The sequence below is a fragment of the Ictidomys tridecemlineatus genome, chromosome 3, assembly GCF_052094955.1.
Source record: "Ictidomys tridecemlineatus isolate mIctTri1 chromosome 3, mIctTri1.hap1, whole genome shotgun sequence".
In the NCBI taxonomy this organism is placed as follows: Eukaryota; Metazoa; Chordata; class Mammalia; order Rodentia; family Sciuridae; genus Ictidomys; species Ictidomys tridecemlineatus.
The window spans coordinates 63,654,094-63,681,484 of NC_135479.1; the positions used below are offsets into that span (position 1 = coordinate 63,654,094).

Genomic DNA, 27,391 nt, shown 5'->3' on the forward strand with positions numbered 1-27,391 from the left:
TTATTTTCTGCTTCCAAGACTTCCCCATCCCAATGAAGGGATTATTAAGAAACAAGATCCGTGCCAGCATTATGGGAAGGCAGACACTGGAGAAATAGGTCTTACCTGGGAAGCGCCTCCCCCTGGGGATTCCACCTTATTCCTCAGGGGAGCAGAGCTTCTCCCACAGCTCAGCCTCGACACAGAGAGGCTTTAAAACACATCCTTACAACCTGCACTCCATGGCTGCGAAACCTACAGAGGGGTTGGTTCTGAAGGCATAGGAAACATATTTTTTCCCCTGCAAGTATGGACTCTTCCTCTTATCATGCTCCTCACCCTGCTCCAAATCTGCCTCTGAGACTGATCTCCCCAGGAGGCACTGGTGCTCATCCAAACCTCTCACTGGCCTGGCCAAGCCCCTGATTAACAACTGAGGTCAGGAGGATCAGCTCCAGAAGAGGGTGAGGAAACCCACCCAGATCTCGTGGGGGCAGTATTCCTGGCCTTCTGTGGAACGGGGTCTCTGGGGCATGCTCAGCACCCTTCTTCCAACCATCCACAGTTAGCTCTTTTGAGATCACAAGCTTTGCCACCACTGGCTTAGTACATCGCCATCACTGCCAGTCTCGAACAGGTCCTCTAGGCAGAGTGACAACTACAAGTAGGCCACAAAGAGCCAACAGGCGGAAACAGCCACAGGCTCCCCGCCAAAGATCATGAACATAACGTCTTGCGCACTTGTACTGTGCCTGGGACCAGTGAAAAAGACACGTCACAAGGACAACCCCCATTAGGACAAGTTCCCCAAACAACCTAGAGTCGCCATGTTTCCTGGTTCAGGTTCGGCTGCTCAGTTATGCTCGACCTGTGACATGTCACTCAGCTGTGCATTGTGATGTGTGTACTCTTTTCTATGGTTTATTTCAATAAAAGTTTCCAAAAGGCCTCCCTTGGGTGGAAGATATCCAATACAGCATGGGAAATATTAAAAGACTAAAGCGTAGGAAGGCCCTGCCCAGGTCACAAGGCTAACGATAGCCAAGCTGGAAGTAAGACCCAAATAAGACCCCTTCCCCTTGGCTTTCCTACTGAGAGACACAGTTTCCAGAGGAACAGCACCTTACTCAAACACACGTCTCCTGATAGGACTTCAGGAAAACAGCATCTCTCATGCTATCCTTCAACAGAGCCACTGCCAAGTAGCTACCCACCCCTCCTCTTCCTAGCAGATCTTACCCAGTCACAGGCTGACAGGAGGGCTTTCTTGTCTGCGGTGCCTAAACAGTGAGTGAGGACCTCTCCCTCCACCTCGTTCTCAGGACAGAGCAGTCCTGCCCTAGCAGGAAGAGGGGCTCCGCTCCGTTTCAAGATCAATCCTACCCATCCAGGACTGTGGATGTGGGGAATGGGTCACTTCCAACACAATACTGATAAGCAACCCTAGATTCTTGGGAGATCACTGGCCAGAGAATGTCAACAGAAGCCCTCTGGGGACTGGGTCTGAGGCCCACAGTGAAGTTACAGGACAGTGTCCTCCTACCCATTTTAGCTGCTCCCACCTGGATGGAGACAGCAGGCAGCTCCCTTATACCAGAGACACAGATGACCATCTCAGATTACACTGAATCAGATTAGTGTCAACTGAGGATAAACAAGAAAAGTCTAACTATAGGCTTTGTGCGAGGCTCTTTTGACCCCAAAGTGAGGAAAACACACACACACAAATGGACTAAGGAATTAATTAAATAATTAAATGGAAATAAAGGATCACTCTACAGTCCCCTAACACATCAAGGCCCCTGCAAGAGCAAACCTGGAAAGAGCAGACCCAATGGGCCCCAGACTGAGCTCAGGGAAGTAACATAACAGCAGGATTTGAGAAGAGAGTTGGTGGTGGGGCGGGGCACACACCAGAATCCCAGTGGCTCAGGAGGCTGAGTCAGAAGGATCACATTCAAAGCCACCTCCGCAACTTAGCAAGACCCTGTCTCTAACTAACCAAACATAAAAGGCTGGGGAAATGGCTCAGTGGTTAAGTGCCCCTGGGTTCAACCCCTGGTACCTTTAAAAAAAAAAAAAAAAAAGGAGGAGGAGGAGGAGGAAGAGGAGGAGGAAAAAAAAACCCACAGTCCTAGAGGTTTCAAGTTCTCATGTGAATGAAAGATGGAAAGCCTGAAAGGGCTACTCCCCACAGCAAGTAAGAGGTGCAGCTTTGAGGTCACCAAGTAACCAAGGAGGCCACAGGGAGAAGGTGCAGCTGAAAGAACACAATAAGGCCTCTGTCTCTCGGTGACGCAGGACAGGTACTCTGCTAAGAGCCAGTGAGAAAGACGATGGGGATAGAGGAGGGATGGCTCTGTCTTCATGACTTCCCCACCCAGACCTGAGTGTAGCTTGGACTATTAACAGGAGGAGGAGAGACAAAGCCACCAGGGGACAATTCCACTGCCCTTTAGGTACATATTCTCCACCCACGGACACGGAAAAGGGGAAAAAAAATTCTATTATTTGACCATCAACCAACCAGCCTGTGTGGCCAAAAGCTGAGCACCCCAAACCATATGGCTCATGCGACACCATGCCTGATATGTGCACCCAGACAGCTGCTCACGTCTACAATATGCTTCACTGTGTGGGCTCACTACAGAGATGTGACACAACAGTGACTGGACACCACACTCTCTCGGCCTCAGGGTTTCTCCCTATAAAATGGAGGTCATAATAGAGCCTAATTCTGAAAGACTGTATGGATTAAATGTGAAAGTTTATGGACCACTTAAGCACAGTGACTGACACACAGAAAGTGTTATATGAATATCTAACAAATAAGATAGAGTCTCCAATATCATCCTAGTTTTTACTCAGGAGCAAACATCAGAGAGTTAAAATATTAGCTCAGCTAGCCAAGCAGGGTAGTATACACCTATTATCTCAGCTGCTGGGGAGGCCAAGATAGGAAGATGACAAGTTCCAGGCCAGCCTCAGTAAGTTAGTGAGACCCTGTCTCTAAAATTTAAAGGGTAGCGGTGCTTTAAAAAAAAAAATTAAAGGAATCAGATAAGTGGTAATACACTTGCCTAGGGTGCACAAAACCCTGGGTTCAACCCCCAATACAGAAAAAAAAATTTTTTTTCTTTTGCTTAGCCATCAAGAAAATGCAAATCAAAGCCACTGAGACACCACTTTGCACTCACAAGGATGACTCAGATGAAAAAAAGATGGATACCAGTCAGTAAAGATACAGAGAATCTTAATATGTTGCTGGTCAGATTATAAAATGATGCGACCACTTTGAAAAACATTTTGGTAGTTAACAGAGTTACCATAAGAGAACTGAAAACAAAGTCCACACAAAAAGCTGTACATAATTATTCATAGCAGCACAATTCACAGTAGCCAAAGGTGGAAACAACCTAGATGTTCCATAGATAAATGATAAAACAAAATGGGGTCCATCCATACAAAGGACTATTTTTCAGCCTTAGAAAGGAAGGGAAATTCTGACACATGCTACAATGTGAATGAACCTTGCGGACATGATGGCAAGTGAAATAAGCTATTCACATAAGGGCACATACTATATAATTCCACTCATAAGAAATGTCCAGACTAAGCAAATCCATAGAGCAGAAAGTTGCCTGGGATTGGGTGGTGTTGGAGGAAAGCGCAGTGACTAGTCGGTAAACCACGCACAAGTTTCTCTTTGGGAAGATGACACTATAAAATTGACCATGAAGATGGTCGCAGACATCTACGAATATAATAAAAATCACTGAAATATTCACTTTAAATGGGTGAGTTGCATGTGAATTCAATAAGCCCATTATCAAAAAACAACAATGGGCTGGGGCTCAGTGGCAGAGCAGTTGCCTCACACATGTGAGGCAAGTGGGATCAATCCTCAGCACCACATAAAAATACACAAATAAAGATATTTTGTCCATATATAACTGAAAAAATATTAAAAACAAACAAAATATTATCACTCAGTCACAAGCAGGTTGCTAAGCCCAGGCCAGTGGTGAAACTTGACCTACCAGCCAGGTCCTCTTTGCCTTTCTCAGCAGTCTCTCCTGGGGGTCTGAGCTCAGTGGCCTCACTTCTCTGATATCTCCATGTAATCAAGCAGCCCAAGACAAACAAAAGCTTAAAAATGTCATGCTTGCCAAAGAGGAGGGTCTGTGCTATAACTGAATCTCCCATCCTTACTCAGCTATCAGTGCAGCCTTACTACCAGCCTGGAGTAGAGCCACTCTTATAGAGCCACTCCTATAAGAGAAACTTTGTAGGAGTGGCTCTGGCCAACATATTGACCAGAAAAAATCTTGGAACAAGGGGCTGGGAGCAAAGATGCACAGGTCCAATACTGGGTCTATTGGCTGACAGGCATTGAAGGACATTCATTTTCATTTCTCCAAACTGCCAGGACATCCCGGAATGAGAAATGGCACATGCTAGCCACCATGACAAGGGTGCACCAGAGCTGTCCCATGTGTGTAAGTCAGCAATGGCTGTTACTAACCTGTTTTGTCTGCGATCCCTGTGCCAAGCATTTTCCAATGCTTTTCGAACCTATTCCCCACAAAAAAACAGACTGCCTAAGATCCTGGTGTCAGAGGAGAGAGATGGTGGCTCTGGGTACAGGAAAAAAGGAGGTCTGACTAGACTACAAGCCCTGGTCTTTGCCAGATAACAACTTCTGTTCAACCAGCAATTGGGACAGACCATATCCCTAGAGGCATTCAGAATGACTCCTTCCCATCCTGTTGCCACTAAGATCCTCTCCCACTCCCTAAGCCCCCTGTTCCTCCCCAGAACCATGCATACTACCCACCACTTCTACTAAGCTAATTAAATGCCTTTCATTAATTTCAGTCCCAGGATGTCTCTACCTAAGACAAATTGTTAGAATTTGCGGGATGACTTCAACTGTCTCCAAAATGTTAGGCCACAACTACCCATGACACTGGGGGGTCACAAGAGGAGACTCCTCACTCAGTGTGCTTAAGGTCACCATGCGTAGAGCTGCGAGAGACAGAAAGGGACTCTCCTCTGGGGAGAAGCTAAAATGATGATTATTCCCAAGAAAACAGCCCTGGCCTCCTGCCCTAGGAGATGTCCTCTTGTTTAAAGGGAACAAGGAAACTTTATTTAAAGATTTAATTCTTTCGGCTTAAAATAGAATCAGGGCATCAGAAGTTAGGGAACCACGTGCAAACAACCATTGTCTGGGGCAGGATGTAAGACACCGTATTGGAAATCAATCTGTTTTTCTGCAGAGATTAGACTTCCATCTTTTTCAATTCTCTTTTCACCCCCGTGATGTCTGATGCACAGACAAGAGAAGGAGACGCTGGGTCACTAGATGGAGAAGGACCCTATGAAGAAGAAGCCACCATCAGTGCTGACAGCCCAGTGAAGATCACTTGAGACAGGTGGGGGCAGAGCGGAGGGCTGTGACAGTAAAAGCCTTTGTCTCCTGCAAAAACAGGAGCTTTGCTTAAGGTATGAGCTTCAACTCTTTCCAAATAAAAAGAGAAGGCTAGATAGAAGGATCAAAGCATGGGTAAGCTGGGGAAGCTCTACCAGGCCTTCAATTTGGCAGCTTACTAAAAATAGAGGCCATCACTTCCAACAGCCAGGGTCACTAGACATCCTGGAGGCCACTGCTAGGGCCTGGGGTCTGAGCATCTTTTCTGGCAGTGTGGAGGGAGCAAGCGGCTCCCACCAGCCAGGGCAGAGGACAGGGCAGGGCCTGGAAACAAGCTCCTCTATTTGGAGGAGGAGCACAGCAGAGGCTGTGAGCATGGCCTCCTTAGCACCACGCTTTGCCCACACTTTCACTCCATTCTCATCTTAAAGACTCTAAAGCCCCATACTGGAAGTGACTTAGCTCACAGCTATCTGGAGGGACCAGGCCCTCTGACTCATGGCCCACCTTCCCTGGAGGGAGAGGGTGCAGGAAACAGATTGGTTTTACCTGGTGGTGCACACTTGAGTCTTTCAACTTGCAGGCACCTGCACTTGAGGTATGAACAATTACTGCTTAGAGTGCACAAGGCCTACACGCAACATCCATTCACAACATCCATTCTCGGGCAGGTGAGAGACAAAAGCATTTACAAAAGGGATGAATAAACACAGCTGATGCACAGAGGGACTAGAAGAAGATCCTTATCTAGCTGCTTGTTCAGAGTAGCCCATAGCAAAGGGCTGGTATCTGCCCTGATGTGTCCTGGCAGGCCCAGAGAGAGTCCTCTAGAAACAAAGGCACAATGGCTGACCTGGAAGTGCAGATATGAAGGAGGGTGCCACCCACAGAGGTCACCAGGGGTAATCAGGGAGCCCCTGCATCTGCTTAGCCTTTCTCAGCAGTGTGCACACCAAACACTGGGGCATGTGGCACAGTCAACTCTCTGACGCCTGTCAGCCTGGGAAGGAGGTTGCTCCATCACACAGGTGAGGAGGAGGCTCACCCAGGTTTCTCAGCTGGTGGCTTTGGGACCGACTCACTCGCCCACTTATGCTTTTCCTCCTGACCTAGGGCCTGACCCAGGGCCTCAATCCCAGCCATCACAAGGACATGGGGAGAAGGCGGAGTCAGATAGGCCCTCTCTTCTTCTACCAGTCTTCCTGGAGGCTCAAGGTGTCCCAGAGGTCAGGCAGGACAACACCAGGATCTGAGTCTCCTATAATGCACAAACACAAGTCAAGGGCTTGTGAAGGAAGGAAGGGGCTCTGGGAGCCTAGCAGAGCAGATGGCAAAGTCACCCTCCAGCCTGAGGCTAGCCGACAACAGGAATGGCCTGTAAGAAGAGCGGGGAGGGGAGTGTCTCAGAATCACCTCTCAAAAGTTTCCTCTTTTGCTTCCCTTGTCTCCTTGGGCTCACCCTCAAGTGCAGGGTCAGCCACCTCTCCTCTAGGCCACACCCCGACCTGCTGGGAGCTGGGAGGGTGAGCTGAGGAGCCAGTGCTGAAGGCACAGACACAGGGGACTCCAGCTGCTCTTTCCTGGAGCAGTCTGGGAACGGGCACCGGCAGCCAAAAAGAGCATCCACAGCCTTCTGCCTTTCAAGTTCTGTTTCTACAACTCTATGCTCAAGAAATAATTCCAAAAAAATACAGAAATATATGCACAACTGGAATCCTTGCTCATGTCTACACAACTGTCAAAATGCTCCTGAAGGCTTCTTCTCCCTTCTATGTGTATTTTAAATCAAATGCAACATTACTGAAATGTTAAACTGCTTCTTCACCAGTGGGCAGGTGTCCCTGGACTTGAGACAGGGAGGGGACTGGAGAAGGGGCCTTTCCCTAAGTCTGAAGGCCACACAAGCACAGCAAGCAGGAGGCAGCGATGGCCTCCCTGAACTTTCAGATGATAACTGAGCTCCACTGCTTTCTGGATTTATGTCCACGCCTAAAAACCTCCCTGTGATACAGATGAGAAAGTCCAGGGTTAGTGAGGTTACAAAGGCCACGAGAGCCAGCTAACAGATGGCACAACTGAAATTCAACTCCCACTTGAATGTCACTTATTTTCTGACAACTGCCAGAGGACAGAATAACTCAACTTAGTTTTGATTGATTGGTGGGAGTAGGGGAGGGCACTTGGTATGAGCCATGGGCCTGGCCTCTGGTTCCTAGACTCACTGGCCTAGTGGTCAGGGAGACTGTGTGTGCACTCCACCTGGTGCCAGAATCACTTGGAGACCCAGGAGAGGCAGCGAGACACTGTGGATAACCTGAATAACAAGTGTGAATCTCTTTGGGATGGAAACTGAGGGCTTCCAAGACACCCTCATCCCTGCATCCACCCCTCCATCTCTATGCCCAGCGTGCTGCAGTGCAAAGGTGGCAAAGGCCCACCCCAGAAGGAGACACCACTCTGCCTTCTACTGGCTACCCCGTGACAGCCCGACACTGGCACAGCTGTGACACCTAGAGAGTTTTTCCTCAGGAACTCACTTTAAACCCCCAACTTCACATCAGGCTCTTTCTGAAGAGTTGGCTTATCAATTCATCTTTGTAACTTCCTATTTTTGTAAATATATGTACAATAAACATGTTAATTTTATAACTGGGAAAAATGTTATAAACAGCAAACAACCTTTGTGGCATTTGCTCTCCTGCATCTGAATGACCCTCTTGGCTTCCAGATCAAGCCAAATCTTTATGTCTTTTTTACTGTCTACATACTAGAGACAGGTTTGCTGTACTTTGAGAAATATAAGGAGGGAAATTAAAAATTGCAAGAAAAGCAAAGTTTTGAAAGGATGACTTTTAACATTTCCTTAACTGTTTCCACAGAAGGAAGCAACTTGGTCATTCTGGGAGTCTCTGCTGGACCTGTGGTGGCGCAGGACCTGTGAGCAGGGGCAGCCAATGGCTCTCAGCTGGCTCTGCTCTAATCCCCAAGTGCAGTGCTGTGCCTCTGACATGGCTATTTTTGGGTTTGAGTGGGGTAAAAAGAAAGAAAAGAAATGCTTTGCACATCCCCCGTGCTGAGCAGCGCCCTGCCCCGTTCTCTCTCCAGCCCCTCCCTCTGTGGTCCCTGTGAGGGAAGGAAGCAGACACTTGTGCATTCTACCTCTCCTGCCCCCATCTTTCTTCCCTGCTCCGGACAATCTGGGGGCCTCACCCACTTGCTTGTCTCTTTATACAGAGCTGGGAAAATGTGGAGATAAATAAAGCCGCAATTAGGCAGCCGGCCAGTGTGGGGGCTGGGTGGGGAGGGGTTTGAGGCTCTATCCCAGCCCAGGAATGCCTGAGAAAGCTCCCACGACTGCAGGCAGCCTGGAGGTTGGAGGCTTCCCACAGCCCTTCAGCCTGCACTGGCCAGGCACTGAGGACAGGCGCTGGGAGCCGACTCCATCCCACGCACAGTTCCCCTACACAGCCTGGCTTGCTGCAGGGGGCCTGACTCCCCTGCCATCCAACATGCAGGGGAAGAAAGGGACCTGGTGGAGAGGGACGTGCCCAGCAGGGCGGCATCAGTTCAGCCAGAAGCTGTGCAGACCTCCAGGCCTAATGAAGGCAGTTTTTCCTTTCCACCTTTGAAAACTCAGCATTTCTTATTTATTCTTTTCTGAGACTGGAAAAAGCAATGAAAGGGAGATTTTATTTCTCTCGGAAGACTTGAGTGGGGGCGGGGGGTAGAGCAGCAATGTGTGTGTGGGGAGGAGACAGGGCCAGCATAGGCTCACAGATATTTTTAGAGACATGGGAATTAAGCAAGCAGGGAACTTCTGGGGCCGGAAATGGTTTTGTTTCTATCCCAGTTACAAAAGGCCAAATGGGTGGTGGAAAGTCAGGGACTGGAGGCAGAGTAGGGCAGGGCAGGATCAGACCCTGGGGAAGGAAAACCCAGGCCAAGAGCTCTCTACAGGCCTAGTGATCCTTTATGCTGTGGTGCACAACTGCACTGGGGCACTAACCCAGAAGTGCCAGCTCTTGGCTTCCCCTATTCTCAGCCTCAGTGGCGCAGGGAGGCAGCAGGCAGAAAAGGGCAAAGCCAATCATCCCAGTTCCTTTGCAGCTGGTTCTGATTTGACAGGGAAAGAGTGAAATGGGATCCAGGTTAAGATCTTTCTATTATTTGCAGGCTCCCAATGAGTCAGGCTATCTCAGTGTTTGAAGACCACAAGCCGTCTTATTCACCTGTGGGGTCCCCTGCTCAAAAACCATCTCTCTACGCCTGAGGAACAACCACACAAACCTGGGGGTAGAATATGGGAAAAGAAAAATACAGAAGACAGTGAGAGACCCCACCCACCCCATGCCTCTGCCGCTGACGGGAGGATGGCATTTTCTGGAACACCAAGGCAGTGGCTCCTGACAGCCTCAAAAGCTTAGACCCTGCACTCAGCCATTCCAGGGATGTTCCCTGAAGTGCTGTGTTAAGAAGGAAGAAAGGAAAAGAACTGGAAAACAACCTGGAATGAAGGAATCAAAAAGAGCCCACGACAGAACAGTGACTAGCTAATGAAGACTGCTTTGAAGGATGACATAAGGAACTGCTAGATAGACTATTTTTATTAAAAATAACAGATTGAAACCCAGGCATGGTGGCACTTGCCTGTAATCCCAGTGACTCAGGAGACAAAGGCAGGAGGATCATAAATTTGAGGTCACCTTGGACAATCTAGTGAGACCCTCAGCAACTTAGTGAGACCCTGTCTCAAAATAAAAAATAAAAAGGACTGGGGGTGGAGCTGGGGTTCTGGCTCAGTGGTAGAGCGCTCACCTAACACATGTGAGGTTCTGGGTTTGATCCTCAGCACCACATAAAAATAAATAGAAATAAAGGTATTGTGTCCAACTACAAGTGAAAAAAAAAGACTGGGGATGTAACTCAGTGGTAAAACTCCCCTGCATTTAATCTCCCAGTACCAAGGAGGGCGGGATTAATCTTACTTTAGGCCTCACATTAGCATATAATCACCCCCCCCCAGGTTACATGATATGAACTGATTTTTATCCTCAGGTGGTCAGATTTAATTGGACAATATTGTTTTCCGCTTACTCAAAATCTCACTACGAACCTAATTTGACTTCTGGCCCAGAGGGGAAGCATTACTACTTACTCAGTCTCACTGCTCTGGCTGATCCTGCCTTTTGAAGCTCCTATCCCCTCATACCCTACAGAATTCCTAACTTCTTCTTCCCTGGAGGCCCAGAGCTTGCCAGCTGGTTCCTGCAGGTGGGCAGAGAGACAGTGTCTGTCTCACTATTTAGGTGTCCCATGATGGCTGACACCTTGGTTTTTCCGCTTTATTTTCTCAACTTTGAGCCCATCCAAGATGCACATCAAATCAGCAACCCATGAATGAATGAGTGAATTCTGTGGTTTCCTGAGGCTGTGGAGCCATGAGGAAGAAACATGGAATAGAGCTTAGGAAAATATAATAGCACTCTGTGGCCCTGGAATAAGGATAGTCCACACCGCCGGTCTCTCTGATGGTATTTCTCAAGACTGCCAGAATACTAGTTGCAAAACCTGTCCAGGCCATGGCAACAAGGGTCTTATTGTTGGTCCCAGGTAGGTGACCAGGCCATCAGTGAAGGGCTTATTCTCAACAGATTAGATAAACCGTCTCCCTCCAGCCTTCTGGAACCATAGTCGGTATCCCTTGGGCTTTTGACCAGGAGAATTTGGGATTTCTTTTTTCTTTGGAGGGAGTGGGGGTGGGAATGCAACCAATTATGAAAGTATCTCTTCTTCATAAAAGGGATTTAAGAAAATCACAGACAGATATTTAACTCAGGATAGGAACACACACGTTTCCTGGGAGGTATGTGTGCATCTGCATTCACACACACTCACGTACAACCTGCTATCCAGGCCCAGATCAACAACATGGCCCACACAGGATCAAACAAGGACAGGGACAGCACAGCAGGAAGGGCTTGCACATGGTGGCAACCAGCACACATCTCAGTGTGCAGACCATTCTGACACAAATGGGACCTCGATTTACACATGGTTGACTGAACACAGTAGTATGTTCAATTTCCTGCCAAAACAAAAATGACCATAAGAGAAAAAAGAAAGGTATAAACTATCAAGAACAGAAGCCATCAATTAAATTTTAGAGTAGGGAATGGTTGAATACATGAACAGTGACCACATGGGGGCAGAGAAAGCTTCCAGAGAGTAGCCTGGAGGAAGCAGACACTGCCCCAAGACACAAGAGACTGATCAGCATCTGTACAAAGGATAGCCAAATGCCAGAGGCCCAGTTTCAGAGATTCACTATTTTGAACCAACCAGCAGCAACCAAAGGTTTTTCCCTAAAAAAAAAAAAAAAAAAAAAAAAAAAAAAAAAATTCTGATTCAGGGGCAGCATGAAGGGCTGTAGGTTGGGAGGAGTGGACGACCAGCAGGAAGACTCCAAGAAAGTCAGCATCCTGACAGGGAAGGCCCCACCCCAAGCTCTGTTGCCTAGGGGGTTCCCTAGGCTGTAGATGAGAAAATTCATTTTTCAGGAAACTGACCAACCCAAGAGAAAGGCTTCCTAAGGCTGAAATTCTCCAAAGAATGGAGATAAGGAGGGATATTCAAGGATCCTCTCAATGGAGCCAGTCCCCTCCCTGCCTGGCTGTCCTTCTAAGGTTATTAATGAACTCACCCCTACACACTCCAGACACATGCACAGTCTCAATCATTTGAGAGAACCCAAGACTAAAACCAACAGAAAGGAAACCAGGAAAATGCATGTCAGACCAGAGATACAACAGTTCAGAGTAACTGAAGTGATTAGAGAACAATGCTGCCACTAGGAAGCACAAATGAGAGGTTCTAAAAGGGTTCATATAAAGAACAAAAAGTGAGCTAAAAGAAGATAAAACAGGGGTGGGGGTTTAGCTAAGTGACCGAATACATGCCTAGTATGCACAAGGCCCTGGATTTGATCCCCAGCATCATTTAAAAAAAAAAAAAAACCTTGCTCCCCCCCCCAATAAAACCCCCAGAACACAGCAGCAGCAGTTAAAACTGTGAAAACCAAAAAACAGGAACTCAGCAAAAGGACTCTAATGCAGGATTGATGCAATTCAGGACCAAAGCATTGTGAAAGGACAGTAACATTAGAGACTCTGCCCAGAGGAACTGGCAGCCAAATCATAGGAGCTCCAGAGGTGAAAAACCAGCGGAAACAAAGCAAAGGAAATTACCAGAGGAAACTACACACGCAAAAACGCTGGGCCAGGACAGAGCTTTCCCTGCTGAAAGATACACAGGCTCTGAGCTCAACGACAAAAACCAGATCCATACCAAGGCACGTCTTCACGTAATTTTAGAACTCGAGGGTAAAAGAGTTCTCAGAGCAAAAATTCAGTTCATTTACAAACTATCAGATCTTTGTGCCCAGAACTTCTCAGCTGTACCAGTAGAAGTTAAAGACAGAGAACAATGCCTTCAGAATTCCAAGGGAAAATTATTTCCTACATCATATCCTACAGACAGCACAGCCACCAACCCAGAACATGGATAGTGGGAAAGGCATCCTCAGACAGGCAGAGCTTCAGCGACCTCCCTTCCCTCCTCCCGTTCTTGGGAGGCTGCCCAGATGAAGAAGTAAACCAAACAAAGAAAAGATGGCACTAAGAAATCGGGGAGAAGGAAGAGAAGTCCCTGGCTGATAGTGAGGAAGGAGAAGCAAGGCCCAGGCCAAGAGCTACGCAGGAGGTAGGAGAAGAGCCAGACCGCAGTGGAACAGGGGGTGAGAAGGCTCCCTGAAAGCTGCTATCCGGACAAAAAGGAACCGCCATCCCAGGCAGCTGTCTACACTGAGAAGAGTGCTAGAGTTCCACTGGAAAATTTAGGGTTCAATTAGGAGTAGCTAAATAGAAAATTCAAACAAATGAAGGTTCAGAAAGGTGATTATTAAGGCAAGAAAAACCAAATATTGGGTAAGGAAACAGAATCCTAGTTTACTACATGGCTCGAATGTGTACACTTATTACATTGTCATAATAATGTAGACTCTACTGATGTAACCCCAATATTCAACTTAATGTAACCGTCCTGGCATGATGAAGGTGACAGAGGAGGTGACCATGCATGTGCCATACATACACGTGTGGACACATACGCACTTGCTATAGGAGTGACGCGCAAAGCCAGGCAAGGGTACAGAACTGAAACCTATTTTATGGTGCACAAAATCAATAGATGATATCTTTTGAAACTCAAGAAGTAGCAGTAAAAACACGTTACTTACAAATGTAGAAAAGTGAACTAGAATACCCTTGCTTTCTCTGGGAGCCAGTCTCAGGTGTAGGAAGGCCCAGGACAGAGTGGTATTTTTTTGTGTCATAGATATGTGGCTACATATCACACTTTTTAAACAAAGTTCTATGATGCCTTTAAAATTACCATCTGACCCATTTTTACGATCCAAGTACTATGCAATAGGGAGGAAAATAAGTATTTGTTATATAACATTTTATCCCCCACCAAAAAAAAAGAAACCCAAATGGCTACCCCACCATCAAGCCAATGAGAAATTAAAATCCCTCCCTGAGGGTTGGGGGACTGCTGTGCAGGCCCCTCAGATCCCATAGTAGGCACTTCTCTGCAAGTGTGGCCATGTACTACGCTCTTCACTGGGATGTTCCCCTCAGCAAACCCTCACCTAGAACACTCACTGCAGCAAAACTGGTGCTGCCTGAAGGAGTCAGGAACCCTTACTTGCAAGTCTTCAAGGCTATTACATAATTCAAATACCTGACTTTGAGAGAAAAAAACAGAATATTTAGACCAAATAACTGGATGTGTTCTAAAACTAGGCAAATACTTTTTTCCCAAATGGGAAAAGGCCAAGAGACATACGGAAGAAACCAGTTCGGCCAAAACCGCCACCTGTTTATACAACGCTCAAGTGTGTAATTCCACCCAAAAGGTGTATATTCTACACTGCAACCTCCTCTATCCATCCCTTCAAACTCCTACACAGGCTACCTCAGGGGTTGAACTTTAAGCACATACCCCTGCGACTCCTAGATGGCTGATGGATGCCTCAAGCCAACAGATGTGCACAAGCCCAGGTCTGTTCCTTCTGCAGGTGAGGGACAACCCACCACTGGCCTGGCAGGCCTTGCTCCTCTCACCCCATGGGGCTGACCGTAGCAGGGCAAGGGAACAAGTGAGCAGACAGACTGAATATCCACTGGCAACAGCAGTGAGTGTCCGTCTTTCCCTAGGAGCCTCTGAAGAAACAAGATAAATAGCTGCATGATCTCAGGAGCAAAGACTTACTCCCATTTTCCTGCTTAGCACAGCATCTGACCCAACACCCCCAGGAGAGACACAGAACATGGGTGTGAGCAAGTGAGGAAACCTTCAAGAGTTCCCACCAACCGTATTCTTGCCATTCCACTGCCCACTCCCATTCTGGCAAGGATGCCTGCCTTTCCAACATGACCTCTGAGGATGCCTGCCTTTCCAACATGACCTCTGAGGATGCGTTGTGACCTCCCCAGTGATGCACACAACACAGTGCCCTGCATAAGTCCAACGTGACCAGGGCATGTCAAATACGGACTCACAGCTGCTTCTCTGGCTGAAGCTGAGGTGCTGATTATTTAACTCTCCACACAACTGTGAAAGGCATTCACTAGGAGGTGGAGAAGTTGAGGACTGCCATAAGGATGACATGAGTTGGGCTGAAAACTGTGCTGAGTATCTGACATACTGCCTGCCTCTGTGGGAGGAGGGGCATGGCCAATCAAAACAGAGCCCTGCAAGGCCTGGAAAGCATGTGGGTTGTTTCTTGCTAAGGGTTCTGATAGGATGCTCAGCTCAGTGGCCCCTACCCGTCAAGGCTACCACAGCGAAGCTCTATTTCCGACAATTGCCAGCATTTACACAGAACCCCACCTGGGCTAGCTGCTTTCCTAACCTTCTCTGTTGGGAGAATGAATTGTGCTCTGTGTTCCATCTTGGAAAGGAGGCTCCAAAGCTCAGAAATTCCAGGCATTCTCACAAGGCACGGTGCTACCGCTCTCCTACCCTAGGTCCACACCTCCCACCACAGCTTCTCCCTTCCTCCCATCTTGCACCTTGGCTGATCCTGGGATGAGAGCCTCAGCTGCCCCAACTTCTGAAGTTGGATGGGGCTGGAATGTATAACCCAGGGAAAGAGCCCTGGACAAAGACCCACTATCTAGCCATGATCCGGAACAGCCAGCTGTGTGTCCCTAAAAGCATATCCTACCTGCCTGCGATCACTCTGCCTACTGAACACCCAAGGACCTGCTGGTGGGGTGAGTCCCTCAGCAGCCCCCAGCGGTTCCTTAAGGACTCTGCCGGGAGAGCTACTGTCTGTGGCAGAATCAGTCAATGGAACCCACTGGCAGGGGACTGCACAGAGACCCCCTCTCCCTGCCAGGTCTATTTCCTCACCTGTCACAGGTGAGGGTGACATCCTCTAGAGGATGGCTCCAACAACCCTCCTTCCCAACACCACATGCATCTATCATTCTCTTGGTCCTACAGCCAGAGCAGCCCAGGTGAGAAGCCACTGGGAATTAAGGCCAGGCATCTGCCACACCCAGGCTTGAGGTTAAGAGGCAGCCTGGCCCTTTGCTGCCCAGGGCTTCTCTGCGTCATCCAGCTTGTTATGGGCACTCAGTACTCCCAACAGATATCCACCACCCCATAGTGAAAGTGAGTGCTTCTGATCTGGCTTATTCTGACACAGCAGCACTCTTCAAACTTTAACCAGGTGAGGGTTTGGAATGTGTGGGCCAGAGTAGCTCCACCTACCAGGCCCATGGCTCCAAGACCCATAGCTCCAGGCAAGAATACCAGCTTTGCCTGGAAAATAACTGGACCTTGGGTAAAGCCTGCCCTCCCCAGGGGACTGTATCAGAAACTGCCTCCCTGGTTGGTGCATGATTCCTTTCTTTTCTTTACTTTTACCCTTGGCCCACCTCCAGTGCTAGGGATAAAATCCAGGGCTTTGCACTGGTGTGCTAGGCATGTCCTCTAACACTGAGCTACAACTCCAATCTAGGGTATGTCTTTTTACTTCTGCATTGTTAGTCCAGTGTGGTCAGTACCTAATGGTCAGCCCAGAGCATCTGCCAATGCCACTGGTGAGCATCAGCACTACCTCTTTTCAGCTGAGATGAAATTGCAAGGAATTGCAAGGACCCCCTAGCCACTGCATCTTAAAATAGCTAAGGGGGCCAGAGGCAACATATCCATGCTACAAATTGACTTTGAGAAGCAGCCTATCCAGGCCCTACCTACCTAGGCAGAGGTGCAGATGGAAGCCCAGGAGCAAAGTTATCAAGGAGGGACAGAGGCAGGAAATCATACCTCTAAGACCCTTCTGCTTGATAGGGCAAGCCTGCTTTGTGAAGCCAGCTGAAGGTAGATTACAGTCCTTTAAGGCCCTGTGGTTTTGAAAACTTCAGTCTTCCTTCACCTTGGTGCCCCAGGCTTGGTCTGCACCTTATATTTGAAAAGTAAACATAAGACCAATCACCACAAGACTCCTAAAGAAAAAGAGGTCTTTCCTTCCTCCTTTGCTTCTCCCAGGGCCAGCTTGATAGACAGGATGCTCGGCAGTGAGGCATCTTCCCTCTAAGGGGCTCACCTCACAAGCTGACTTGCTAAGTGCTGGCAAAGCCTTCTTTGTCACCCCACCACAAAAGGGCCAAGATAAGAATCCAGCCAAGAAGAGAAGGGAGAAGTCACACCCTCTGCTCATACAGAGGTAGCAGGTCTGCTGGAAAGAGAATGGCCTTTCCTGCTGCTCTCCTGGCTGGGTCCAGACAACACCACTGCAGCCTTTTGAGCCTGGCCCAGTACTGTCTCTCTGCAGGCTGTCCAGGCAGAGTTCACCTGTCCTTCTTTTCTGCAGCAGTTCCTTTGGTTATACCCCCTGTGGCTGGCTGAATAACGGTTCCCAAAGTATCCATGCCTTGATCTCCAGCACTTATGAATATTCTCTAGTTGACAAAAGTGACTTTGCAGATATGATTAAATTAAGGATCTCCAAATAGAGAGGTTATTCTGGTTTATCCAGGGGGCCTTAAAAAATGCAATCCTAAGGGTCCTCATTAGAGAACAGAGGGAGATTTGACAAAGCAGAGGAGGAATCATGTGGCAGGAACAAGAGATCACAGGGAAGTGAGGAAGGGGTAAGGACCTGAGGAATACAAACAATGGTCCCTGGAGTCTGCGAAAAGCCGATTCTCCTGCAGAGCCTCCAGTGGAACCAGCTCTACCCATGGCTTGACTTGAACTCTGGACCTCCAGGATTGTGAGTGAGTAAGTAAATGTTGTTTTAAGCCATTAAGTTTATGTCAACTTGTTACAATGACCACAGGAAATGAAAACACCTACCACGCTGTGTGTAGGATCAGCACCTTCCCAAGAAGGAAACCACCTTGCAATTCACTCATTCACTTCAGCACAGGTAAGCACACAGCACAATGAGAGGACACCCCCTTCCTTCCAATCCCCCCAAGTAGTTCATTATCTGTCTCTGAGACCATGCAGCATCACCACTGCCTGGCGTTCAGTGAGCTTTCCCCCATCCAAAGGATGCTCATTTCCTAGCCAAACAGAAAGTTCTTCTGAGACAGGGTTCCGAGTAGTGGGGAGAGCAGGAGGATTAAGACACTAACATATTAAGCTGCCACATCTAATCCCTTCCATGGACTGGCTCATTGGTTTTCTGACTGACAGCACTACCTGTTTCCCAGGAAAGTCCCGGGCAAAGGGCAAGCCAACTGGGATCCATGGCAAGGCCCAATGCAAGGGGTCCCAAAAAGCTGAGGGTACAGGGTTCATCCTGGAGGGTGCAGCAGCTGGCTCTTGGCTGCCCAGGCCTGTGTGTGCAAGTATGGCAAGCTCGTTCATGGATATGCTGGCATTAGCCACTTGGCTTTGCTCCTTCAACTCTTTTCGGTTGTGAATGCCTGTAAAATGTCTTTTTTGATAGTTCTTTCCCTGCTGCTAATTGGTTTCCTACCCAATTACTGGGAGCCATCCCCTTACCTCACACTCCTCTCCGCAGAGATGCCCAGCACATCATCACAGCCTGCAGCCAACAGGGCACAGCAACTGCCTTGGACAAGTCCACTGAAGCTGTGTGACGATGACCAGGGTGCTCATCACGCCCATCTTCTCCTCACTGCCCTGCAGCAAGCCTTCTACCACCCCACCACCCATGACTTCCTCCCCATCACTTAGAGTTGTGCCTGTGGCACGGGCAGGATAGAAGGCACCTACCTCAGTGGACAATGAGATGCACAGCTGCCAGTATCCAGAAATCTCCCTACTGGACAGTGGCAGGTACACTGAGGAAGGCAGGGGAGAGTGTCTGGGATCTAATTATGGCATTGTCGTAGGTGGGCAGCTAAGTACTGCTTGCTGCCCTTGACTCACCACTTATGGAACTGTGAAGGAAGGTAAGGACACTGGATAGACCCTGAGACAGAAAGGCATCCACAGAGTGCCAAGGTCCCCAGTCCCCTCAGTGGGTCTTAAACTTGAAGGCAGATCTTTAGGGGAGGCTAAGTGAAATGTTTACACAGAAGCTCCAGCATCAGCGTTAAAGAGGATGGCAGGCAGACCCATGCCAGTCACCTACCACACACTGGTATGCTATCACTAACGCCTTCAATGCAAGTTCTGCTCTCGAGGTGTTGATTCTCCTGTATTTCCACATGGAAATAAAGTAACAAGGTGCTCTCTGTGTTCTGACAGGTATCCTGGGGACAAGGGACACAGGGAGAAGGGACTTGGTCTGACCTAGATGATCTGTGTCTCTCTTGGTCTCCCAATGATTCAGGGTGACCCACAAAACCTTCCTCTGTCTACACAGCTGATTTGTGCCTTTTCACCTGCCCCTCTGAAACACTGCTGCACTCTCTCTAACCTCCTCCCTCTGTGAGGTTGGGGCTGTGCACACAGAAGTCCCACAGTGGAGGCACATGTATTAGTTCTGTGCCACTGTAACAAAACACCTTACGTGGGCCATTTATGAAGTCAAGAGAGGTTTGTTTGGGCTCATGTTTCTGGAGGTTCAAGAGTAAGACTGGGAAGCCCCATCACTGTGGGCCTTTGGTGAGGGCAGTACACTGTGGTGGGAACACACACCATAGCAAGTGGTCATATCTCCAAGCAGAAAGCAGACAGAGACACTGAGAGAGACTGGGCCCCCACAATACCTTTTGAGGGCTCATCCTCAATGACCTACAGACATCCCACTAAGGCCCCACCTCTTAGAGATCCACAGCACCTCCCACAGTGCCACTCGGGAAACTAGGTCCTTACATGTGAACCTTTGGGGGGCATGCATCCCGACCACAGCAGCGCACAACCTCCCAATTCCAAATGCCCCTGTACAGGCCCCTGTATGGAGAGTCCTCTGCTTCTCTTCCCCAGCCTCCACTCCCTGCAGGGCAGCTCACAGGCTGTTGCCTGGGGTCCTGGCTACTCCCCATACCTGTGGGTCAGCCTCAGGGACAGTCTCAGTCACACTTCCCTCCACCGCTGCACAGAAGGTCTGGGTCAGGCCATGCACAGCTAGAAGCCCCCTGGCTGTTGTCCCCAGGAGTCTGCTCTGTTCTCTGTCCACATCCCACAATCGACCATGCAGATTCTGCCCTCTAGTTGCTCCCTATGTGGGAAATGCCACATGAGCCAGTATGCACAGCTGTCAATGAGGAGAAAGAGCTACTGGGGCACAGAACTCTGTCACTGTCCCACAGATAGTCTCTCAAGCTGTGTCCCAAAGTTTCTCCCCCAAGCTCCCAGCTCAAGTTAAGAGGCAGGGAAGGGGAGCAGCTCAAAGCTCAGGCCCCAGTTTCCAGAAGACAATGTCACACTGAGCAATGTCTCACAGAGACATGTGGAGAATGTTCCTGCGGCTATATGCTCCATTCTAACAGGTGACATGGCACACATCACAGAGTTTTGAGGAAAATGTGGCACTTGTCAGCAGATGGACTTCAGTTGCACCTCTGACCTCACATCTGGAGATAACAGTAAGAGTTTCCAATCCCACATGGGTTCATCTGTCCCCCTTATTTGCAGGTTGGCTTTTCGTGGTCAACTGGGAGTAAAACTGGCCCACATTTCTTCATGATTTTACAGATAACAAGATTTGTTGTCACTACAGATCTTAGCAACTTCAAGATCTGGCCTTTTCCCTTCAGTCTTGAACTTTCACCTTTTCATACATGAGCATCATTTTATGGCTTCTCTTTGGCATATCTGAGTTGCCCACATCACTACTCTTCAGCTTCGGGGCCAGTGTTAAGTAGAACAAGGGTCACTTGAGCACAAGCCCTGCAATACTGTGACAGTGGATCTGATCACCAAGATGGCTGCTGAGATGGTGTGGGCAACATTCATATAAATCTTACTACAGCTTTTTCCACTTATTATTAATCTCTTACTATCCCTGATTTATAAAGTTAATATCATCATAGGGGTGAAAGCACATGGTAGGTGCAGGGTTCAGCACTGCCTGCGGTTCCAGGCATCCACTGGGGTCTTAAAACACTCCTCGAGGGTGGAGGAGACTAGTGTAAGGCCCACTGGGTCTTGGTCTCAGTGAAATGAACATGATGTCCATCGACCAGTGAGGACCACGTTAGAGAATGTGCACAAGGATGCCCTCGGGGGCCAAGCCAGGCACACTGCTCCTTACAAAACTATGAGCAGGAAGGCAACCAAACACTACCTCTTTCCTCCCGGAAGACTTCTCTGCCCTGCCAACCACCTACTGCCTTTCAACCATCTGCACCATGCTTCTGCTACAGGGTTTGATCTTCACCAGGCTCTGTGAGTCCCTATAGGCCCGAGTTCAGGAGAGGGACCTTCTCACAGCTGTGCGTCCTTCCCCCACTGGTCTTTGTTGTGGATCCCAAGGAACCAGACACAGCAGATGCGCCCCCATGTCAGGGGAAGGGCAGCCTATCTGCCTGCTCAGGCAGTCTACCTAGAAAAGCTCTAAGCTGGAGGCAACGAAGTCAGAGCTCAAAGCCGTGCTCCCAAATAAGGATGTTCCCTGAAGCCTACACTGAGTCAAACACAGGCTCAGGGCTGTACTGAAGACATCCTAATGGAGGGCAAGGATGGCTTTGGGAGGAATCAGGCTATAGAGATCAACTGCAAAGCCTGGAGTGACAAACTCAAATGCCAGTTCCTGAAGACAGCAGGGCCAAGTGGTGACACCCTCTCCTAGGCAGCCGGGGTCCCTGTGCACTGCTCAGGCTTTTATACAACAGCAGTAGCAAAAATGCACCCAAAACGAGGCAGGAAAAGGCCCTAAGATCAGAGGAATTCCCTGGACTCTCTTACAAGTAGCAAACTTTAAAGCAGCCAGAGTCTTGCCTGTCAGCACAGATCCACTGAGGCTCTTGAAGGCCAGCCTCATCAGTGCAGGCAGGAGGATCGAGAGTTCAAGCCAGCCTCAGGAACACAGGTACACAGGTGTCTCCAATTTAACTTCTCTGGCTGCACCTCTGCATCCAATGGGATTGACAAACCCAAGGCTATCCCTGAGAAAACACATTCCTCAGAAAGGAAAGTGTTTTCCTACCATGTCTAGGAAAGTGGGCTGAGCTGATGCCCTCGGCACGGTCCCAACAATGTCCTGCAGCTCCTGTCCAGCCCGGCTCTATCAGGGCTTCTCAAGGCTAAGGAGAGAAGTTTCCACCTCAGCACCACAGCCTGTCAGAGCTGTGCCTCCTACCCACACTCCATGGCCTCCACGTGGAGAGGCCAAGGGGCAGAGGCAGATGAGATTCAAAGGTAGTAGACCTACTACAGATAAAAAATAAAGGAAATCTTGATAGGCTACAGCACAGATGGGCTTTGGGGACACTGCGCTAAGTGAAATATCTATGAGTCACACAGGGTGAGCATCCCTAATCTGAAATCAAAATGCTCCAAACTCTGAAGCTTTCTAAGCCCTGAAATAGTATCAAAAGTGGAAAGTTCTTCCAGGCGCGGTGGTGCACACCTGTAATCCCAGCATCTGGGGAGCCTAAGGCAGGAAGATCGTGAGTTCAAAGCCAGCCTCAGCAAAAGCAAGGTGCTAACCAACTCAGTCTCTAAATAAAATAAAAAATAGGACTTGGGATATAGCTCAGTGGTTGAGTGTCCCTGAGTTCAATCCCTGGTACCAAAAAAAAAAAAAAAAAAAAAAGTGGAAATTCCACATCTGACCTTATGTGGCAAGCAAGACACAATCAAAATGCAAATGCAAGCATGCTAGAAATATTGTATAAAATTATCTTCAGGGGCTGGGTTGTGGCGGTAGAGCGTTTGCCTAGCACGTGCAGGGCCCTGGGTTTGATCCTCAGCACCACATGTAAAGAAAATAAAGGTATTGTGTCCAACTTACAACTAAAAAATAAATTTAAAAAAAAGATCTTCAGTCTGTGTTTAAGGTGTATATGAAACATATGAATTCCACATTTAGACTTCTACCTAAGTAGACTTCTACCTATTCTAAGATAACTCAATATGTACAGGCAAATATCCGAGTATCTGGAAAAAACCGAAATCCAAAACAATTCTTGTCTGGAGCATTTCTGATAAGGGATACTCAATCTGTATAATGCTCTTAGAAGAATCAAATTCAGAGACAGAAAGTACAACAGTAAGCCAGGCACAGCAGTGCACGCCAGGCACAGAGAAGCACAACTGCTACTGCTTGGGAGGTTGAGGTAGGAGGGATATTAAGGTTGAGGTCAGTTCCAGCAACTTAATGAGATCCTGTCTCAAAATAAAAAGGGTTGGGGGCTGGGGCTCAGTGGTACAGCACCCCTGGGTTCATTCCCAGTGAAAGAAAGATGGGGGGGGGTTGCCATGGCAGGGGTGGGATGAGTCATCAGTGTTTAATGGCGACAATTTCAGTTTAAGAAGATGAAAGAGCTCTTGAGTGAGATGGTGAGGACAGCTACACAACAGTGTGAGTGTACTGGATGCCACCCAATTACACACTTAAACGTGATTAAGATAGTTAAATTTTATGTTGTAATTTATCATGATTTTTTAAAGGACAAAACATTAGATCATCTTTTTGCCTCAATTCCAGGAAGGGAACAGGCCTACCATGGAGTCCTGAAGCCTCTGGGCTGATCACACCAGCTCCTTAGCTTTACCCCAGTCCCCAAGATACCCAGGAACAGTGGCAGAACCTGGTAGAGTTATGCACAGACTTCTCAAGAAGAAAACAAGTGGAGGAGAGAAGCAGTTCCAGTTGCTAGAACCTTCACTTCATCTACTCCTGAAAAGCTGGAGGCCCAGCCAGATTTCTCAGGCTGCTACTTGTCTGTGAGGCTGCCCTGAGCCCACCTTACCTCAGCTGCATTTGGGAAGTTTCCTTTCCTTTTTTGGGAAATCTGCCTTTCCTCCACACCCATCAGCTACAGGGCACGTGGGTGTTATCAAAAAAGTGATTTCCCAAAAAAGGAAGAGATTTCCAAAAGGGAGTCCCATCTTTGGAGCTGCCCAGAAAGGCAGTGGTCAGCCCCTGGAGCTAGACATGCCCACAGGCCCCCCCCACCTCAGCAGAGGTCTCCAAGCAGAAAAGGATTCCCAAAGCAGAACCAGAGTGAGACTGCTGCCCTCTCCTGCACACCACAACCTGCCTCTCCCGGACCTAACCCTGCAAGGCTGATATAACCTTTCTCCTACCACTCCTCAGAGCTCTCTGGAAGACGCTCCTCCTTCATAAGAAGTGATCTGTAAGAGTCACCACATGCCTATCTTGCTCCAAGAACCACCCTTTGTCCCACTTTCTCCCTTTTCCCGACGGCCCCTACCCGCTTTCTAAGTCAGGAGCCGAAATTCTGTAGCAATGCATCACAAAGTTGGTGAGCTCAACTCCACAAATATCTACTAGGTCTGGTCTACCCAAGCCCCATGCCAGACAATGCAGGAGATACCAAAAATTATCAGGGACCCAACAAGGGGTAAAATGTCACAGTCCAGTTAGTAAGATAACATTTAAACAAATTAAAACAAAAGAGTAGGGGGCTAGAGTTGTGGCTCAAGGTTAGAGCGTTTGCCTAGCACCTGCAAGGCCCTGGGTTCGATCCTCCGCACCACATAAAAATAAATAAATAAAATAAAGGTATTGAGTCCAACTATGACTAAAAAAAAAAAAGATTAAAAAATTTTAAGAAAAAGTTAAAACAAACAGTAATATCATATAAAAATCAAATGCTAATTTATAACAGATTGTGACTAAGTGCTAAGGGAACAAAGCAGCTATAAAATGCTATAGATCCATTACATATGGTGCAGTAGATCACTTAGTGGGTGGCCACCAGCAAGAGCTAGAGCTGAGCCTAGTAGGACCAGCAGGACCCAACTTGGCCACATGCTGCTCAGAGCTGCTGTTTTTGGAGAGAAACAGGTGGGGCCACTTCATAGACATGGGGTGATGTGGCACGTTACAGGAAGCACCATGTACGTGACTTCCTGGCTAAGAAATACACACAGGCAGTCCTGCTAGCCATCGGTGGCTGGTATGGAGGGAGCCCAACATAAACCCTCCAGTCCAGGAGCAGGCCCACCCCTACTCTGAGATTGCCACTTCCCAACGGTGAGCAGCAAGCCAATCCCATTCCATTACTTCTCACTTGAGAAAAATCTGACAGGTAAGTCTTGTGCTATTAAAGAATGGAGCTGACAGCAAATTATATTTGCATTTTAATTTTTAAAAATAAGCTCAAATTTAAGTAAACCACTGACTGAATCACTCAAAGAGTTTCTCAGCTTGGGTGCTGTTGACATTTTGGGCCAATCCTTCTTTGGTCTGTTCTGTACATCACAAGGATGTAGTAGCATCCAAGGCCTCCATCCCCTAGACGCCAGCAGCATTCCTGCTCCAATTGTGACAATCAAAGATGACTCTGGACGTTGCCATGCAGCTCTGAGGAACCACTGCTCTTCTAGGCACTCACAGGAACTCTCCAGCTCACCTGGCGTTCTGCCCACGTGGGCCTGCCTGCAAAGACACGCTTCTTCTCCCTCAGAACTCGGCTGGCCAGGCCGAGGTGGAACTCTCTGCCAAGGGAAGGCTCCTGGACTCTGGACTGCTTGTTCCAGGGAGTGACCATGAAGGACAAACCTGATATAGCCATCAGGCATGCAAGAGGCCTCTCGAGCTCCTACAAGAGGAGCCCCCATGTTTCTTTCTGCCTGACCTCCACCAGGACTGCTTCTTCCTGTCTGGCTTCCACCCCAATTGCCTCTTCCTAGCTAGCTTCCACTAGGATCACCTTTTCCACCTCGCTTCTACCCCAACTGTCTCCTCCTGCCTGGCCTCTACCCACCTCTCCTCAACTCCACCCTGTCTCCTCCTACTTGGCCTCTACCCCATGGCCTCCTTGCAACTTCCTGATGAAACAGGGAAAAAATCTCAAAATCTTAAAGGCATTTTGACGTAACTGCCAAAGTTCTTTTTCACTCGTAGAAATAATGCCACTTTATCCCAAGAGGCACTGTGTATGTCTATAGAACAACTTTAACTAGCTACCCGTCAATCATTTGCTCCAAGATCATCTGCCCATATACAAAAACCTTTCAGCTCTGGTCATCCCCCAGTGCCCTCTCTTCCAAGTCTCCTGGGGCTTCTTTGTTTCCTCACACCCCTGGCACTGGGCCACCTTGGCCCCAACACCAAATGAAATACTACCCAGCCTGCATCCAGGTTGCTGGGAGACCAGTGCAGGCCATGAGGTGTCAGCACTCCTGGCTCGATGGTCTCAATTATTGAGAAGCTCTGGGATACAGCATGTGCTTGGCGTAGTGTCGATTCAGAGGCAGCCTGTAACCACTTTCTTTGTACTTGTGCAACAGAGCCAAAGGGAACAGTGGATTGTGCTGGACTTTAGTTGGACCCAAAGAAAGATTTCCTACCACAATAATCAGTCACCAAGGAAGGTCCAGGGAGTTCTGTTTCAGGCTGGTTTATGGCCCAAGCCCAGCTTAAACGCAATCCAGTGAGCTCTTGAGGTTCGCTCTAGAATGGTAGACAGCTGCAGGACTTCCAAATGGGCCAACCAGGAACAGGAAGGACAAGGCAAATCTCAACACTTGTGGGAGCCCAGCCTCCACCTAATATCTGCTTGCTCACATAAAGATCAGGCCAGGAGGACGCTAAGGGCAGAGTCTGTCCTGCAGGCCTGCCTCCTGCCTCAAGGACAGCAGTGACCAAGAGCATCACCTTCTTGTTCCTGCCCCTAGCAGCTCCTACCTTGCCTCCGTCTAGAAGTATTCACCTCTAATCTGCTCACTTCAAACTACTCTGGACTACAGATGGTCTGGGCAAAACTTTCTGCTTCCCAGAACCAACGAAGCAACCACTGAGGTACAGTCAATACAGATACGTAATGGGATAACAGGTATGGATGACATGCCTATTCACGGTCTCAGGAATAAAAGGTGAGAAAGTACCACCAACCCACTTCTGGTATTTACACACGTTAGCTCTAATGACCACCCCAAAATCCCAGTGTCCCAGTGCTCTGGAAGGTCCTTAAAACACAGTCACCTCTATTCACACTGCAGATCTCTCATCACTGCAGCAAAGAAATGACCTCTGCATAGGACAGGTGGGCCAACCTATTTGACATAGCATGACTAGATTTTCTAGCATGATCTCAATTTTCAGAGATTGCCCAAATGCAAGTGTAGACACGCACACACTCATCATTCAAAAGCAACTGGGAAAGGTGGTCAAAACGTCCTTCTTTAACCCTTTATAGGTGTAGTCATACTTTAAACATGGGAGAGAAATCTCCTTTAGAGAAAAAGGCAGGGGCTGACATGAGTGGAAAAACAAAAGCCAGAACACTCCACTTGGTTGGGCTGGGTGTTTGGTCTCTGGAGCAAGAACAGCAAACGTTCGTCCAGCGT

General features: G+C 48.3%; 1 protein-coding gene across 10 annotated transcripts in view; it reads right to left on the reverse strand.

Annotated features, from left to right (window-relative positions):
• Nucleotides 1-27,391, reverse strand: part of Mprip (myosin phosphatase Rho interacting protein) — a 133,544-nt gene that overhangs the window by 71,214 nt on the left and 34,939 nt on the right. The window lies entirely within an intron of this gene.